This window comes from Aethalodelphis obliquidens, unplaced genomic scaffold, assembly GCF_003676395.1.
Source record: "Aethalodelphis obliquidens isolate GAN/ISIS:26980383/991018 unplaced genomic scaffold, ASM367639v1 scaffold8, whole genome shotgun sequence".
In the NCBI taxonomy this organism is placed as follows: Eukaryota; Metazoa; Chordata; class Mammalia; order Artiodactyla; family Delphinidae; genus Aethalodelphis; species Aethalodelphis obliquidens.
In genome coordinates, this window is record NW_020837952.1 from 28,909,116 (window position 1) to 28,929,650 (window position 20,535).

Below are 20,535 nucleotides of genomic sequence, written 5' to 3' on the forward strand. Positions count from 1 at the left end.
AGTCCCATACAGGATAAACCCTAGGAAAAACACACCAAGACACATATTAATCAAACTAACAAAAATTAAATTCAAAGAAAAAGTATTAAAAGCAGCAAGGGAAAAACACAAAATAACATAGAAAGGAATCCCCATAAGGTTATCAGCTGATTTTTCAGTGGAAACTCTGCAGTCCATAAAGGAGTGGCAGAATATACTTAAAGTGGTGAAAGAGAAAAACCTACAACCAAGATTCCTCTACCCAGCGAGTATCTCATTCAGATTTGATGGAGAAGTCAAAAGCTTTTCAGACAAACAAAAGCTAAGAGAATTCAGCACCACCAAACCAGGTTTAAACAAATGCCAAAGAAACTTCTCTAAGCGGGAAACACAAGAGAAGAAAAAGACCCACAAAAACAAATGCAAAACAATTAAGAAAATAGTAATAGGAACATACATATCGATAATAACCTTGAATGTAAATGGACTAAATGCCCCAACCAGAAGACACAGACTGGCTGAATGCATTGAAAAACAAGACCCACATATATGCTGTCTACAAGAGACCCACTTCAGACCTAGGAACACATATAGACTGAAAGTGAAGGGATGGAAAAAGATATTCCATGCAAATGGAAATCAAAAGAAAGCTGGAGTAGCAATACTCATATCAGATACAATAGACTTTCAAATAAAGACTGTTACCAAGAGATAAGGAGGGACACTACATAATGATCAAAGGATCAATCCAAGAAGAAGATATAACAATTATAAGTGTTTATGCACCCAACATAGGAGCACCTCAATACATAAGGCAAATGCTAACAACCATGAGAGGAGAAATCGAAAGTGACACAATAATAGTAGGGGACTTTAACACCCCACTTATATCATCCAAACAGAAAATAAATAAGGAAACACAGGCTTTAAATGACACAAGAAACCAGGTAGATCTAATTGATATTTATAGAACATTCCACCTAAAAGTGACAGAATACACTTTCTTCTCAAGTGCACATGGAACATTCTCTAGGATGGATCACATCTTGGGTCACAAATCAAGCCTCGAAAAATTTAAGAAACTTGAACTCATATCAAGCATCTTTTCTGACCACAATGCTATGAGACTGGAAATCAATTACAGGAAAAAAACTGTAAAAAAACCCCACAAATTCATGGAGGCTAAACAGTGTGCTACTAAATACCCAAGAGATCACTGAAGAAATCAAAGAAGAAATTAAAAAATACATAGAAACAAATGAAACAAAAATATGATGACCCAAAACCTATGTGAAGCAGCAAAAGCAGTTCTAAGAGGGAAGTTTATAACGATTCCATCTCACCTCAAGAAACAAGAAAAATCTCAAATAAACAATCTAACCCTACACTTAAAACAACTAGAGAAAGAAAAACAAAGAAAACCCAAAGTCAATTGAAGGAAAGAAATCATAAAATCAGAACAGAAATAAATGAAATAGAAATGAAGAAAACAATAGCAAAAATAAATAAAACTAAAAGCTGGTTCTTTGAGAAGATAAAGAAAATTGATAAACCCTTAGCCAGACTCATCAAGAAAAAAAAGGAGAGGACACAGATCAATAAAATTAGAAATGAAAAAGGAGAAATCAAAAATGACACTGCAGAAATACAAAGGATTATAAGAGACTACTACAGACACCTATATGCCAATAAACTGGACAACCACAAAGAAATGGACAAATTCTTGGAAAGGTACAATTTTCCAGGACTGAACCAAGAAGAATTAGAAAATATAAACAGACCTAACACAAGTTATGAAATTGAAACCATAATTAAAAATCTTCCAACAAACAAAAGTCCAGGACCAGATGGCTTCACAGGCGAATTCTATCAAACATTTAGAGAAGAGCAAACACCCATCCTTCTCAAGCTCTTCCAAAAAATTGCAGAGGGAGAAACACTCCCAAATTCATTTTACAAAGCCACCATCACCCTGATACAAAAACCAGAAAAAAAGCATCACAAAAAGAAATTAGAGACCAGTAATCACCGATGAACATAGATGCAAAAATCCTGAACAAAATACTAGCAGACAGAATCCAACAGCATGTTAAAAGGATCGTACACCATGATCAAGTGGGATTTATCCCAGGGATGCAAGGATTCTTCACTATATGCAAATCAAATCAATGTGATACACCACGTTAACAAATTAAGGAATAAAAACCATATGATCTTCTCAATAGATGCAGAAAAAGCTTTTGAGAAAATTCAACACCCATTTATGATAAAAACTCTCCAGAAAATAGGCATAGAGGGAACCTACCTCAACATAATAAAGGCCATATATGACAAACCCACAGCAAGCATCATCCTCAGTGGTGAAAAACTGAAAGCATTTCCACTAGGATCAGGAACAAGACAAGGATGTCCACTCTCGCCACTCTTATTCAACATAGTTTTGGAAGTCCTAGCCACAGCAGTCAGAGAAGAAAAAGAAATAAGAGGAATCCAAATTGGAAAAGAAGAAATAAAACTGTCACTATTTGCCAGTGACATGATACTATACATAGAAAATCTTAAATATGCCACCAGAAAACTACTAGAACTAATCATTGAATTTGGTATGGTTGCAGGATACAAAATTAATGCACACAAATCTCTGACATTCCTATACACCAACAATGAAAAATCAGAAAGAGAAATTAAGGAAACACTCCTATTTACCATTGCAACAAAAAGAATAAAATACCTAGGAATAAACCTGCCTAAGGAGGCGAAAGACTTGTACTCAGAAAACTATAAAACACTGGTGACAGAAATCAAAGATGATGTAAACTGATGGAGGAATATACCATGCTCTTCGATTGGAAGAATCAATATTGTGAAAATGACTATACTACCCAAAGCAATTCAGATTCAGTGCAATCCCTATCAGGCTACCAGTGGCATTCTTTACAGAATTAGAACAAAAAATCTTACAATTTGTATGGAAACACAAAAGACACCAAATAGCCAAAGCAATCTTAAGAAAAACGGAGTTGGAGAAATCAGTCTCCCTGACTTCAAAGTATCCCACAAAGCTACAGTAATCAAGACAGTATGGTACTGGCACAAAAACAGAAATATAGATCAATGTTACAGGATAGAATGCCCAGAGACAAACACATGCACATATGGGCACCTAATTTATGACAAAGGAGGCAAGAACATACAATGTAGAAAAGACAGGCTCTTCAATAAGTGGTGCTGGGAAAACTGGACAGCTACATGGAAAAGAATGAAATTAGAACACTCCCTAACACCATACACAAAAATAAACTCAAAATGGATTAAAGACTTACATGTAAGACCAGATACTATAAAACTTTTAGAGGAAAACATAGGAGAAACACCCTTTGACATAAACCATAGCAGGATCTTTTTTGACCCACCTCCTAAAGTAACAGAAATAAAAACAAATGGGACCTAATGAAACTTAAAAACTTTTGCACAGCAAAGGAAACCATAAACAAGACGAAAAGACAACCCTCAGAATGGGAGAAAATATTTGCAAATGAAACAACAAAGGATTAATATGAAAAATATACAAACAGCTCATGGAGCTCAATATCAAAAAAACAAACAGTCAAGTTAAAAAATGGGCAGAAGACCTAAATGGACATTTCACCAAGGAAGACATACAGATGGCCAAGAGGCACATGAAAAGATGCTCAACATCACTAATTATTAGAGAAATGGAAATCAAAACTACAATGAGCTATCACCCAGGCCAGTCAGAATGGCCATTATCAAAAAAGGTAGAAACAATAAATGCTGGAAAGGGTGTGGAGAAAAGGGAACCCTCCTGCACTGTTGGTGGGAAGGTAAATTGATACAACCACTATGGAAAACAGTATGAAGCTTCCGTAAAAAACGAAAAATAGAACTACCATAAGACCCAGTAATCCCACTACTGGACATATACCCTGAGAAAACCATAATTCAAAAAGAGACATTCACCAGAATGTTCACTGCAGCACTATTTACAATAGCCAGAACATGGAACCAACCTAAATGTCCATTGACACATGAATGGATAAAGATGTGGCACATATATACAATGGAATATTACTCAGCCATAAAAAGAAACGAAATTGAGTTATTTGTAGTGAGGTGGATAGACCTAGCGTCTGTCATACAGAGTGAAGTAAGTCAGAAAGAGAAAAACAAATACCATATGCTAACACATATATATGGAATCTAAAAAAAAAAAAAAAATGGTACTGATGAACCTAGTTGCAAAGCAGGAATAAAGAGGTAGACATAGAGAATGGACTTGATGACATGGGGTGGGAGGGTGAAGCTGGAGCAAAGTGAGAGAAGCATTGACATATATACACTACCGAATGTAGAATAGTTGGCTGGTGGGAAGCAGCAGCATAGCACAGGGAGATTGGCTCAGTGCTTTGCAATGACCTAGAGGGGTGGGATAGGGAGGATGGGAGGGAGGCTCAAGAGGGCGGGGATATGGGGTCATGAGTATGCATATGGCTGATTCGCTTTGCTGTGCAACAGAAAGTAACATGGTGTTGTGAAGCAATTATACTCCAATAGAGATCTATTAAAATATATATTTTTTTTACTTAGGGAATTTTGAAGTTTACGTAGTAAAGATGGGCCAAATTTTGGACAGCTTTGAATACTAGGTCCACAACATTGGAATGTAATAATTATTCCTGAATCATTATAGTTTCTTGTTACAGAGTAGTGATTAAAAATAGAAACAAAGGGATCAAGTTCCTTGCCACAAACACAAAGGCAGATGAAATTTGTGGTCCTGACCTCAACCAAATAGCTCTCTGTCCTTGGGGAACACATTTAAACTCTATGGACATCCATTTCCTCACTGCAAAAATAAGCATTGAGGAGATAATTTCCAAAGTTCTGGGATTTTACAAATAGAGATTTCTGATCTCTAGACCTCTTCTAGCATTTACCCATCTGTGGTTTTATGAGCCTCTACTGTGGAAGTGATGGTCTTTTATGTTGGATAACACCTGGAGGTTGGAGAGCATGAGAGCAGGTTAAGGAACCTGGCTGGTGAAGGACTGGAGATGGTGGTTGAAGAGTGGGAACTGTGTGGTTTGGTTGGGGGGAGGGGGAGGCTATAGCACCCTGGACTTTTAAAGGACGTAACTTTTTTTTTTTTTTTTTTGCGGTTCGCGGGCCTCTCACTGTCGTGGCCTCTCCCGTTGCGGAGCACAGGCTCCGGACGCGCAGGCTCAGAGGCCATGGCTCACGGGCCTAGCCGAGCGGCACGTGGGATCTTCCTGGACCGGGGCACGAACCCGTGTCCCCTGCATCGGCAGGTGGACTCTCAACCACTGCTCCACCAGGGAAGCCCTAAAGGACATAACCTTGAGTCCTAGTTCTTCTACCCATTAGCTCTGGGATTCTGACCAACCCATTTAGTCTGAGTTCCACCTACCCTTTTTTGTTTTTAATTTTTATTATTATTATGTTTTTATTTATTTTTGGCTGCGTTGGGTCTTTGTTGCTGTGCGCAGACTTTCTGTAGTTGTGGCGAGTGGGGGCTACTCTTCATTGTGGTGCGCGGGCTTCTCATTGAGATGACTTCTCTTGTTGTGGAGCACAAGGCTTCAGGAGTTGTGGCACGCGAGCTCCAAAGCACAGGCTCAGTAGTTGTGGCCCACGGGATTAGTTGCACCGCGGCATGTGGGATCTTCCTGGACCAGGGCTCGAACCCGTGTCCCCTGCATTGACAGGCGGATTCTTAACCACTGCGCCACCAGGGAATCCCCCACCTACCATTTCGTAAAATACAAATTCACAAAGTTTACAAACAAGGTTTTAGAAAAAATCCCTTGAGATAATATATGTAAAAACATTCTGTAAAATGTTTACTAAACCTTCATAATTAGTGTTACTCCTACTAATAAATGATTTCACCCCGCATTTCACAGTGAAATATAATGACAAAATAGAATGTTGTTTTCTAGGCACTGCTCTCTTCACTAGCTGCCGGGGCCTCATCTGGGAGGGATAAAATGACTTAACAGGTGTTTGAATTCATTAGGCAGTTACACACAATTCTTTCTTTCCTCATAATATCTGGTCTCTCATGGAAAAATAGAATGGAGCTTAGTTTGTACTCACGTTAGCATATCATTTGGATGACCTGCATTTGTTTAGATTATTGAAGGAACAAGATAATGTGGGTTGATTTGATGGTCCAGAATAGAAGAAAAATGGATTTATTGAGAAATATGATCCTCATTGTAAAATATCTGGGGTGTTTAGTTTAGGAGTTGTTACGGAACCTATTCGAGAATGGAATTTCCTGATACTCCTTAAAAGGGAATGCTTGAGTCACAGAGGCTAAATAAAGACTCAAGCATATCCTGTAATTTTTATTATTTTCTGGCTACCAAAAGTTATAGCACAGTGTTACTATACACTGTGGGGTTTATTAATGTTCGATTTGCCCGTGGCATGGGTTGCATGAGTTTGTACACTTCTAAGTGTTGCTGGTTCGTTGCTGTATTGAAGGTGCCTAACTGGTCACATTATGCGGGGACAGGGATAACTAACGTGTTTGAACAAGGGCATGTTAAGTATGGCGCCGGAAGCTGGAGCAGCCCAGTCAGGTATTTTAACCAGTCCTTTCCACTTGCCCTTTGCTTCATCCACACTTACTGAGTACCAGTCACACACCTGGAAAAAAGCTTCTTGCTTGTCTCCCAGCAGGGTTCTTGGGGCCAGGAGCCAATCAAAATGATTGACAATTTAGTTCGGGAGCATCCACTAAACCACAACTATTAAAGCAAGACAGAATTCCCATAAGACGAATGCTTTTTGGATCTAATCCAATGATAATAATCTGTTAAACCAAGTTGTCTAATCTTATGAGTTAACTTGAAAAGAGAAGTGGGTGCAGGGTGAATTGCAAAATGTTTGCACGTGTAAGTTCAATTTATTTAATTTTAAATAATTAGGGCATGGCAATGATTAGTGCTAATTGGAGCTGTGTTGGGCTGAAAGAATTATCCAAATATGTTTTGAAGACTCATTGAGAGATTTTTGCAGTAAATCTTAACTCTAGGATTTTTTAAAATTGATATTGCTAAAAATCAAAGATCTACATCTTAATAAAAAAATACCAGATTTTAACCAGACTTGAAATCTAGTACTTTAGTGATAGCTACAAAGGCTGGACGTGCTTAAAAAGGAAGATTAATGGGGAGAGTTTTAATGGCCCTCAAAATAGGTATTTAATAAATGCAGAATTCTTTTTTTTTTTAAACTAATTTGAAGTAAGATCAAACTTTTGGGTTGTATTGAAATCTTATTCAAGTGGAAGACAAATACTGCTATAGTTACGTGGGTTTCACAGTTGTGAAATTCCTTTCTGTTTCAAAATCTTCTTGTGAAGCTACCTGTGAACTTTCTGAAACACCTTAGATCACATATATAATCTTTAAAAGTTAGTATATGATTAAAATTGAATTTCAAATCTCACAATAAAAGAGGGAAAAAAAAGAAATTAGGTAGGTAATATTTACACAAAAATTCCATCTGTTTAGATTGGTAGCCACCACCAATGGGCTCCCAAAATTGCATTGTGCTAAGTTGCTAAGCTTCTGGCAAGAAGACACACTTGGAGAGGCCATCAGAACAGAATCTGAACTGAAAACTTGCTAGTATTTTCGTGTGTTCTCAAACATCTGGCTCATGGCCACTTGGCAGCTATATGAATCATTTCTGTGTCTGCATAACATGAAACATGCAACTAGCTTATTATTCATGAAGTCTGTATAATCGAGGGTCACCCTTTTGATGATTAATTTCAGCTAATAAAATCACGCATTTAAAAATGCTTATTTGATGGTACAAATATTACTTGGTGCTCTTAGAAAAAATATCCCACTTCTTTATAATAAGTATTGCCATCTAGGTTTACTATTTACTTTCCAGAAGAACTTCACTTTCAGAGTAATAAGATGCATAGATATTGAGAGACGACTGTTCTTTTCATGAGAACTCAAATTATATTTTTCGTCTTTTCTCACATCACCCATCCCTAGACTCAAATCTTGTTTTTCAGGTATTTTCAAATAACTAGCCTTAGGTTACCGCTGATATCACTACTTTGCTGCTCCTCACATCTCTTCCTGTATTCGATGGAACAAACCAAATAGTCCACCCAAAAAAGATTTGAAAGTAGAGGGGGTTTTTTTGTTGTTTTTTTTGTTTTTTCTGTCGTAGATTCTAGTAACCATAACTTCCCTTCCTACTCTGATCACTTGAAAATCTGGCATGGGCACTTGTTTATTCTGTTTTCAGTTAGGCAAGGATAAAGGGGAGGAGAGGTGATGACTCCAGTTCTCCTTGCTTAGTAAACCCAGAATGTTCTACTCAGGTGTTCTTATTGAGAATCCCAGTTCTGTTTAATTCTGCTCTGAATGACTAATAATTATAATGCCTAAGTATGTGCCAGAGTGTTGTCTGGGAATTTCTGAATGGTTGTAATCACCAGATATTGAGAGATGAATTTTAAAAATTGATGGATGTTTTCCCAAGTGAACATTTTCTTTCAAAGACTCTAATTACTCTACCTCAGTTTCCCAATCAAAAAAAAAAGTGTTATTGCATACATCAGTGGGTATTTTGCGAATATAGACAAAATCCACATGAGAATTATATAGATAAAAGGCTACGTTTTTATTTATTTATTTATTTATTTTGCTGTACGCGGGCCTCTCACTGTTGTGGCCTCTCCCGTTGCGGAGCACAGGCTCCGGACGCGCAGGCTCAGCGGCCATGGCTCACGGGCCCAGCTGCTCCGCGGCATGTGGGATCTTCCCGGACCGGGGCTCGAACCCGTGTCCCCTGCATCGGCAGGCGGACTCTCAACCACTGCGCCACCAGGGAAGCCCCATTCATCCATTTTGACATTGAATTTACTCTTCATATTTAGCAGAAGACAAGTGTAATTATAGAATGGGAACACATTTATTTCTATGTAAAGACATTAAGCATTAAATTTATGCTTATTAACGAACACCTACCTACTAGGTATGTATGTTGTTTTATATATATATATGTATATATATATACATATATATATAAAATCTTCCTTTTCTTATTGGTGTCTTTTGTGTCTTCACAGGAAAACTCCCACACTCATTAAATAGCTGTCTTTTCTCTTTGAGAGAAGATGGATGTCTCTTGGCCTCCCCACTGAGTGAAGTCTCATTATAATTTGTCTCTTTATGTTTCCAAAATGCTGGACTCACATGCTTACCTCATTAATGAGACTGGAACGCATCTCATAATGGCTGGTTTGTCTCACTAAAGCCACACAGAGTTAAAAGAATGTTGCTGTTTAATCCATTGGTGCAGGAAATGCATTTGCAATGCAGTTGCCCATTTGAGGAGAAATGGATAGAAAAAGAGGTCCTTTTCCAAATTCAATTAATTTTGGGCTCTTTTATTTTGATTTCTCCCCCTATTAGGTGTCATCTTAAAGTATAGGCAAAGGAGCTTAATAAGAAACAAAAGTGTTTTGATAGAGAGGTGTCTTCTTTGGTTTAAAGCTTTTTTTGTTTCTTAGGTCACGAAGGCTATTTTCTTCGCATATTTTCTTCATAAAGGCTGGATTGTTTCATGGCTAACCTGATTTGACCATAGCGCACTGCCTGGTGGGAAGTGTTAAACCCCTTATTTTAAGCTAAACAAGATTACTCTGAAGGCTGGCATTCAGGGGCTAGCTTTTAGTATAATGGGATAGGGGTTGTGGCACACCCCTTGCAGTTTCAGTAATTGAACTCTTTGGGTACTTCAGTTTCTAATAGTTAGCTCTGGAAGCAGCTTGCCATGGGTACACAAGGAATTGCTAACTGCTTGATTTCCCCATGTTAGCTTAATGAGGAAGACTGGGTCACCATGCCAACCAAAACACCCTAGCTATGTGTTTAGAAGCGTCCTTTCCTTAATATTTGCTTCTTGTTTGGGGGTTTCTAGTAAACTACAGAAGCTGTAGAGTGTCAGACAAAACCCAAACAGGATTTGAAATTGGTATATCATCTCTCATACAATCCATATAAACAACTGTGGTCATTTAACCTGAATTAAATGGTCATTTACTTCATTTCCTTTTAATTCTGAAGACATGTAAAATGTTAATAGGCACTTATGTTGGTGTTAATTGTCAGTTATTAATATTTCTTGGATCGTAGGTTTCAGATATTGATCTATCAAAGGCCATCTATTTAATTTTGTTTGGTTTCTAGCAGCTTTTATTCTAGTAACAACCGTTCTTTAAAATAGACTTTATTTTTTAGAACAGTTTTAGGCTTACAGAAAACTTGAGTAGAACAGAGTTCCTGTATATTTCACACACAGTTTTGCCTATTATTGACAGCTCACACTAGTATAGTATCTGCGTTACAATTAATTAACCAATGCTGATACGTTGTTATTAAATAAAGTTCATAATTATTTCAGATTTCCTTCATTTTTACCTCATGCGCTTTTTCTCTTCCAGGATGCCATCTAGGATGGCACATTACATTTATTTGTCATGGCTCCTTAGGCTCCTCTTGGTTGTGATGGCTTCTCAAACTTTATTTTTGATAACCTTAACAGTTTCGAGGATTCCTAGTCAGATATTTTGTAAAAATGTTCTCTATTAGAATTGGCTTGATGTTTTTTGCATGATTAGACTGGGTTTATGGGTTTTGAGAGGAAGCACACAGATAAAGTGACATTTGCATCATGTAATATCAAGGATGAAGGGTCCATGTTATCCACATGACTTATCACTGTTCAGGTTGACCTTGATCATTTGGCTGAGATAGTGTATTTCAGGTTTCTCTACTGTAAAGTTATTCCCTCCTGCTCCCCCTTTTTCATATCGTTTTATTATATCATTTATTTATCAGTATGGACTCATGGCTATTTTATACTTTAGGTTATAACCCAATACTACTTATTTTACTGCTCAAATTGTTCTGGCTTCGGCCAGAGCTTCGGAGAGCTCTTTAAGTAAGCTCCTATGTCCCTTTGGCACTTTGCCATATCCCATGGGTGGCTGCCTGAGTGTGTGTGTGTGTGTGTGTGTGTGTGTGTGTGTGTGTGTGTGTTGAGCACTTTCTTACTTTCTAGCACTACAAGATGCTCCAGGATCATCTTGTATATTTCCTGCTCCAGTCCTAAAATCAGTACATTTCTCCAAGGAACCTTGGTTTCTTTTATTGGAAAATGGTATTCGAAATCAAGGAATAAATAAAACAAAAATTTTTTAAGGAATAAATAAAACAAAAGTTTTTTAAGGAATAAATAAAACAAAATTTTAAGTAAAATTAAGGAGGTGTTTTCAAGTACGCTTAAATAAAAGAAGTATAGATAGTTGTCTTAGGTTTCTTCTCTTTACATCACATTTAAAGACTATTCTAAATGTCCATTTTTACCAATGTTAGCTAGTATCATATATATGAAGAAATATGAGAAGATTTCAAATAGGCTAATAGTTGTGGTTATAATTGAAATAAGAAAAAAAATCCTGTTGTTTCTGGTGGCTTTTTACTACCAAATCGATCCAAATATATTTGATTTTAAACTTCAGATAAATATCCTGTGTCATTCCTTATATCAGATACATGAAATACGCTTCAACACTCTGGATTTTTATATAACTATACTCTCCCTTGATGAAAACCTTGTTGGGTAAGTTATAATCTGGTCTAAAAAAATCTGTATATTTTCATCAGTGAATTTCAGGCTATAACTGATTTTATTGAGATGCTAAATATTTTTCTGGACATGTGAAATACTTCCTGATAGATGGCCAAACTTAACAAAGTATTATGGTGTATTGTAGAGTCAGCTTGAATAAATGAAAAAATTCCTTATAATGTAACGTGTTAAGTATCTCACCAACATACTTTTTTTTTAAATGCCCTTAGTTTTTAAATTCTTTCCTCACAAAGACTGGATATGCCCACCCATTGAACCTCTTTATAGCTTTTGAAATACCAAACATTAAAATTCTTTTATCTTGTCTGTTAGTTGGTATGGAAAAAAGTTTCTGATGTTGTATAGAGGGTAAGTATTAATAAGGAAACCCATTTTTCCTTTGAAGGGAAACAGAACTACCTGACAACTTGGTTATGGCAAAACTTTGATTAATCACATGAATATATTCTAGAAAAAAGTTTCTAATTATACTTTTAGCCATGCATTCCTTCTTGTCACATATTCAGAAAAATCTGCTTTTGTATTCGTGTTTTGGAGTGAGTCTCCAGTGAGAACTATTTCAGAAAGGAGGACAGTGAGGAGAAATCCAATATTGTTGATAAAGTGAAAGCTTATGACTTCAGTGATGAATGGTGGATACAAAATAGGGAATGCTCGATTTTTGTTATGTCTGGATAGCCTTTTCTCTCAGTTATTCTTATAACTTTCAGATACTGATTTTTATCTACGTTATTATTACAACTCTACTATCATTGCCAGGGGCTTAATTTGGAATTAAATGGGCCTTATGTGTAAGTAATTTATTTTCATTAGTTTGCCAAAAAAGTGAGCCTCATGATGGTTTTAATACTCTAAGGCAGAATGTTTACGTTTTTCTTTCATTGAGTCTAAAATAATCCTTTTCAGTTTCCTTTATGTCTCACAAATTGTGAGAGCAGAAGACAGTATTGAAGTTGCCATCATGAGTGGCAGTTTTCCTTGAATAATAGAGAGAGGGGAGCTGTTGTAGTTGATTTTTGCTTTTCTCTTGTATTATTTCTTTAGTCAAAGACTCCCCATAGGAGAAAATCACCACAGGGCTTCTATAAAGACATCACCACTAATTAATATGGCAGGGTCTTCTCATCAGCTTTGCCTTCATATTTCAGGTGATGTGTGGGAAAGACTTTTATGTTCTATGATAAATTTCTCATTATTTGCTTAAGCTGTAGCTACATTCTTGTATTCGATTAGTGTGTCCAGAGAATACAGATAAAATTGTCAACCATGCACTTTATATTCTTAGCGGATTTCCATTCTATGATTGCCTATGTTTGACAGTTCCATAAAAATCCCTGTAAGATTTTGTGATTAGCAATGTATAATTCTTTAAAATGAGATGGAGATTAGGTCTGATTCCCCTTTTTATGTTAAAGAAGAATTTTTAAAAAGATGAATGTATTTGAACTTTTAGAGAAATTAGACTTTCATAAAGCAGATTTACATCATTTTGTAAGTAAATAGTGAATTAAACCATGAAGGAACCCTGTCCCTTCAATAATTGACATAAAATGTGTCTGATAAGAATTTTTTTAGTCGTGCAATTTCCCATTTCTGATTCTACTTTTGAAATGAAGTTGTAGTCAGAAAACTGTTCCTCCAGAACATATGTCATTGCTTTTGTGTGTACTTTTCATGGAGAAAGATTGAAACAGGCAAAAAGTGTTATGCTATAAAGGTGACAAGGCCAAGTTTCTGTATATGATGACAACAAACTATTTTTAAATAGCCTTGGAGTTGTGCAATATTGTTTAATTTATGAGGCTTCATAAGGGATTAGGAGTGAGGATTTATCATAACAAGATTCAGAATGTGTGCGATGATAGGTATAAACAGACTTTTGGTTTGAGGGTCAGAGTTAGTTTAAGAATAATTTATTTGAATACCTACAAATGTCAGAGTGTGTATTAGCTTCTGGGAATTCAAAGATGTGTCAGTGATTATACCCCAGATATAAAAGAGTGCCTTGGGGTAATATTATCATAATTTTGTATCCCAACTAGAGTGCATTGTGAAATTAAGAGATTTGCTAGCAAAATTAAGGTAAGGATCACAAAATAATTGTAGATAGATTGAATACGGACACGGAAAAGTATTTTTTTTTTTTTTTTTTTTTTCCGGTACGCGGGCCTCTCACTGTCGTGGCCTCTCCCGTTGCAGAGCACAGGCTCTGGATGCGCAGGCTCAGCGGCCATGGCTCACGGGCCCAGCCGCTCCGCGGCATGTGGGATCTTCCCGGACCGGGGCACGAACCCGTGTCCCCTGCATCGGCAGGTGGACTCTCAACCACTGCGCCACCTGGGAAGCCCGGAAAAGTATTTTTTAATGAAGAAACAATTATAAAATTATAGCTACCGTAAATACTAAATATAGAAAATTATAGGAACTAACACATCAGATACTTAAGTACCTATGACCAGAATTTAGATTTGTTAACATTATTTGCATATTTCAAAAAAAAATTTTTTTTTAACCCAAGAAATATAAGTTTAGGCACATCGAATTGTCAAACCTTGTTTTTTACAATAAATTTTGGGAGGCTGTGAATAAATAGCAATTACGCAGAAATTTGAAGCCCCCTTTGTCTCTTATCCATCAGTCCATCTCCCTGCCCTATCCTGTCCCAGAGATTTCATCATCTCATGTTTGGTGTAATTATTTCTAGACTGGGAAAAAAAAACAAAAACAAGCTAACAAAAAACCTTTACATATATATGTATGCATTTGTGAAAAATAGATGGTATTTTTTCCTGAATAGCCAATATGGTTTTATGATACGAATATTTTACACAATGATTATTCACTAGTCATGTTACTTTAAAATGATTTGGTTTGTCTTAATTGCTATATAGCATTTTTCATGTTGATATTTATGTATGCATATATATAAATATTTGTATCTCTTTATATATATTATATATAGTTTATATATATAGTCTTCCTTTTTTTTTTTTTGGCTCTATGCGGGCCTCTCACTGTTGTGGCCTCTCCCGTTGCGGAGCACAAGCTCCGGACGCGCAGGCTCAATGGCCATGGCTCACGGGCCCAGCCGCTCCGCGGCATGTGGGATCCTCCCGGACCGGGGCACGAACCCGTGTCCCCTGCATCGGCAGGCGGACTCTCAACCACTGCGCCACCAGGGAGACCCTGGTCTTCCTTTTAATTACCTTATAGATTAGATTATATGGTCATACCATAATTTATTTTCATATTGCTCTATTGAAATTTTTAGCTATTTCCTTATTTTTGCTTTTATAAATAGTGCTGCATTAGATGACATTGTATTTAGATCTGAGAGGTTTTGTTAGAGAGTAACTAAATCCAGATTACCAAATGATAGGGAATACAAATTATTAATTTAACTAAACACTTCCAAATTTTCCACCCAAATTGTACAATTTATGTTTTTCACAATGTGCGATAGTTGTCATTTCAACACAATTTCAGGGACTTTAATATCCAATTCTTTTTTTTTGTTTTTTCACTTAGGTTCATTTGAAATATATTCTTTTCACTTCAGCTTTCATTTTATTAATGAGATTGAGCATCTTTTCAAATGTTTATTGTTGTCTTTTCTCTGAATTTCCTGTCTGTAGTTTCACATCTGTATTTACTCTTGGATTATTGGCTTTTTGTGGTTCATACTTAGAAGTCTCATTTTTTTTTTTCTGAGAACAAACCCTCTGTCTTCTGAATGTTGCAACAAGACTTGAATGTTTCAACCCTGAATTCTACTTATTCCAAAGACCTCAATTCCTTTATAGCCTGACTTTCATTTATTATGCTGAGTTCAATTTGTCCCAGAGACTGAAAGCAAGCATTATTTATGTTTCATTATGGTTTCTTCATTTAGAATGAGGAAAATATGCCTTAGACTGTGAAATGAAAGCCAGAGTCCAACAGTATTTTTAGTGGTAGTAATAAGAATTAGACTTGTGCAAATATGTGATGATTCTCAGCCTTGCCTATATTACAATCTCCTATGGAGATTTTAGTCAGACTAGGGTATCAGTATTTTTAAAAGCTCACAATTGATATTGATGGTCCTTTAGGTTTGAAAACTATCATTGAAAACACTAAGATTTTTCTCCTTTCAAAGTATTTTTCTAGGCAGAGTAGAATACACAAAGCTCCAAGAGCACATGGGCTCTCATTTCTTCTTACAGGTGTATGTCCAGCACATAGAAGAAGAGTGTCTGCCACATAAAGCAGCCTTCATGATGTGTTGAATGAACTGATTATGCTTTTGCTATTAAATTTCAATCATTTTCTAATGCTCCCAATCAAAGGTTATACTTAGATCATGTTTAAATTTCCCAGCCTTTGGAATTCATCTTCTATACGTGGTTTTGGCTTTCAAGTCAAAACTTTACTAGTTTTGACTTTCAAGTCTATGGTGGCAGTTCATCAGAACTCTCATGGCTTATCTTTGAAATAACTGTGTTGAATCTATTTGACGCACCAAGCCAAGAACAAAACATTGCAGAAATGCTAGGCTAATTGTATGGTCACTTGGCTCCTAGTTGTAGCTCAATAAAAAATTGTTAATTTGATTTAATCCATAAATCAGAACGTAAGGATTAAAATTAATAAATAAAATCTTTTCATGCTTTTTTTTTTCACCTTTTAAGGCCATCTCCACAGGAATAGTGAATGTGAGGTTAGAAGAGAGATTTGGTTTTATCAGAATCCCATTTTTATAGGTGATAATTTTAAACAAAATTCTGTGAGAAGGCATTAAAGAGACTTGAAAGTTGCAATTTCAGATTTTGGCTACCACTTTTTTAAAGTATCAGCCTATCACAAGGCTTTAGAAACTCTTCTACTTTAAACATTTCAACATCAATTTTCTTTTACCTGTTAGCTCAGTTTTCCTTTAATAGTGTAATTTATTTAGCCCTTGTAGACTTCACCATTATGGCAGAATGAGTGTATGGAGCATCTCACTTCACAACCTTTATGTCTCTTGATCTTAGTTATTATGTCAGTTGTTTAAATCAGAGACTATATGTGAAAATGTTTTAAAATGTAAAGTACTTCATGCTAGTATTTTATTTTTATGCTTTTTCATTTTTCTCATTTTCTCAGCACTTAGCCTTCTTATATAGTATTTATCGTTGAATAGTTTTCATTACTCACATTTTTGTTTTGTAGTTTAGTATATTTAAATATTCTTCCAGCATTATTAAACTAGAATCATTTTATCATATCTTAAATCTTGTTTTATTTTGATAGAAATTTATTAAAATTCAATATAATGATGCTTTTATTAAAAATTAATGGATAGGGCTTCCCTGGTGGCGCAGTGGTTGAGAGTCCGCCTGCCGATGCAGAGGACACAGGTTCGTGCCCCGGTCTGGGAGGATCCCACATGCCGCGGAGCGGCTGGGCCCGTGAGCCATGGCCGCTGAGCCTGTGCGTCCGCAGCCTGTGCTCCGCAGTTGGAGAGGCCGCGGCAGTGAGAGGCCCGCGAACCGCAAAAAAAATAAAAAAATAAAAATTAATGGATAGGGTAGGTTTGCCTTATGACATTTCTATATTTAGGAATCAGATAGAATTATGTAATTATTAAGGCTAACTTCTTCTGGAGTTTCACGCCAGCAAAGAAACCTGATTAATTTCCCTCCCCAAGGTTCTCTTACTCCCTTGCTTTTCTTGCCTGATTACAGCTTGTTTTTTGTAATGCCTTCTTCCTTCTGCTCATCCTCTCTGCTTACCCCCACCAGAAGATTCTGTAATAGAATGGCCCTAATTACACTTAGAACACTTGGTTAATACTTAGTTACAAAATGGACTTTGGTACAAATTCAAAGTTGAATTGTTTTCCAAGATCTGTCTCCTTTATGATACCTTGATACCTGGCCTCATTTGTCTTTGACAAATGATGTGTTTCTCTCTTGCATAATCTAAGAATACTCAGTTTCGTGATTGATCCAACAAGTTATTACAACTTTTAACATATGGTTTTATGCGTTTTTTCCCCTAAAATCAAGAAATTTTAGGACTTTTGCTAGGTAGAATTTCAGGGGAGCAAAAGAATAGTTTGCAAAAGTTATTCTTAGATGAAAATGAGTCTTCAAACATTGCATTTTGATAGGGCAGACCTGAAACTGAAAGTTCGGTGATGAATGAACATATTACTCCCCCAACCATTAAAAATTCCATATAACATTACATGAATTAATTTTGAGCAGAAGTCTGCCACAGATGTTTTTAAAACACTGAGGCAGTTAATTCTGTGAATTTAGTGTTACTGTGATACGATATTAACGAACAATTTCTATTTTGGGCATCTTGAGTCTGAGGTACCTAAGGTGTCTATGACTGTGCCCAACAGGCAATTGGATAAATGACCATGGAGATGAAGGAAAGTTAAGGTGGTGTCATTAGTATTTACTAATAAATTTTAAAATCACGATCCTTGCTGAGATTATTCAGTTCAGAGTAGAGATGGAGCAGATGATCCATGAGGAGTTCTGTGGCTTCCAGCAATTAGAGTTGGGGTGAACAAGGGAGAGTCAGAGGAGGAGAGGCCAGTGACAGTTTAATGCAGACACTGTTTTAATAGAACTTGTACATGCTCAAAATATATTGTTTTGTGGACTAAGGTTTTTTTCTTTTCTGGGTGGGTATAATTGACATTTAACATTGTATTAGTTTTAGATATACCACATGATGATTTGATACATATATGTATTGCAAAATGAATACCACAGTAAGTTTAGTTAACATCCATCGCCACAGACACAAAAATTTCTGTTTTTTTTCTTGTGACAACAACATTTAAGGTCTATTCTCTTAGCAACTTTCAAATTTGCAATACAGTGTTGTTAACTATAGTCACCGTGCTATACATTACATCCCCACGACTTATTTATCTTATAACTGGACGTTTTTACCTTTTGACCACCTTTATCCCTTCAACCATTTTGCCCATCCCCCCAACCCCTGCCTCTGGCAACCACCAATCTGTTTTCTTTAATCTATGAGCTCAGTGTTTTGCTTTTTTTTTTTTTAATATTCCACCTATAAGTGAGATCATACAGTATTTGCCCTTCTCTGTCTGATTTATTTCACTTAGCGTAATGCCTTCAGGGTCTATCTGTGTTGTTGCAATTGGCAGGCTTTTCTTTTTTATGGTTGAATAATATTCCATTGTATATATGTCCCACATTTTCTTTATCCATTCATCCATTGATGGACATTTGGGTTGTCTATGTCTTGGCTGTTGTAAATACTGCTGCAGTGAACAGTGATCATGGGTGTGCAGGTATCTTTTCAAGATAGTGATTTACTTTTCTTTGGATAAATACCCAGAAATGGAATTACTGAATCATATGGTAGTTCTATTTTTTAATTCTTTGAAGAGCCTCAAAAATGTTTTCCATGGTGGCTGCACCACTTTACATTCCCACCAATAGTGCAAAAGTGTTCCTTTTTCGTCACTTCCTCGCCAACACTTGCTATTTCTTGTCTTGTTGACGATAGCCATTCTAACAGGTGTGAGGTGATATCTCATTGTGGTTTTGATTTCATTTCCCTGAGGATTAGTCATGTTGCGCACCTTTGCCTATACCTATTGGTCATCTGTATATCTTCCCTGGAAAAATGTCTGTTCAAATCCGCTGTCCATTTTTTAAACAGATTGTTGTTTTTTTCTATTAAGTTGTATGAGTTCTTTATATATTTTGTATATTAACCCCTTACCAGACACATGACCTGCAAGTATTAGCTTCCATTCAGTAGGTGGCCTTTTTATTTTGTTTGATGGTTTCCTTTGCTGTGCAGAAGCTTTTTGGTTTGATGTAGTCCCACTTGTTTATTTTTGCTTTTGTTGCCTTTTATAGATTGTTTTTTAAACTAAATATTTGGCATATTCTTTGCATGGTTCCAAGCACATTTCTGAATGTCTTTGAGGAAGATAGTTTTATATAGTGCCAGAATGTGTGCAGTAAGAGATCACATTAGCAGTGGATCATTAAAGTTGGGATATGGTGTCCATCCTTCCCCCTTCCCCACTGCTTCTTCAGGACTTAAATTATTTGAGGTCACTAAGTTCTTATTCATGTTGAAAGAGTTTGCCAGAAATTTCTCATTAACAGGGATGCCCTTTGGCCTTCCTCTCACAATTTGCTGTCTTTCTCTTGAAATAAGTCCATCATTAAAGTCATTTTATTTTTAAAAAGTTATCGACATGAAAATTTTAGGATTCACGAGGAGTCTTATTAGATGTTTATTGTCACTGATGTCACTGAGAGCACAGGGTAGCAGATGAAAACCCAGTTTATAAATTCTGCAAGGAGATTCAAGACAATTAAATGGGGACTGGCATAGACATACCATGGTTTTTACTATCCGAAAGTAGATTGTTCCTGTGAAACCTTTTGCAAGCCGAAATGGCTTAAAGCAAATAAGCTATTACCTGAGGGCACATCTTGCTAACTGGATGTACCAGATAAATCAAGATAAAGTGCAAATGCTCACAGAAACAGTTTAAAGCTATGGCAGCTTGATGCTGAGTATAGCTCCTGGGGAAGGAGCTTGGTGGTGCCGCTCAGTGGGGTACGCACTGCCTCTGTAGGTGGCTCCCTGCAAAAACAAATGCTGAACCTATTTTCACTTTTCACCTTTTTTGTAAAAGTGAAAATGCTCTTTGCATGTTTGTTGTTGTTAATGAAAATAGGTACTAATTTAGGTCTTTTGTAAAAGCAAGGTGGCATAAAGTGAGCTTTTGAAAAGCCTGTAGCTAAATGCGATTGAGGCATGCAGAATCCTGTC

General features: G+C 36.4%; 1 protein-coding gene across 2 annotated transcripts in view; it reads left to right on the plus strand.

Annotated features, from left to right (window-relative positions):
- TMTC2 (transmembrane O-mannosyltransferase targeting cadherins 2) overlaps positions 1-20,535 on the plus strand; it is a 429,464-nt gene that overhangs the window by 189,609 nt on the left and 219,320 nt on the right. The window lies entirely within an intron of this gene.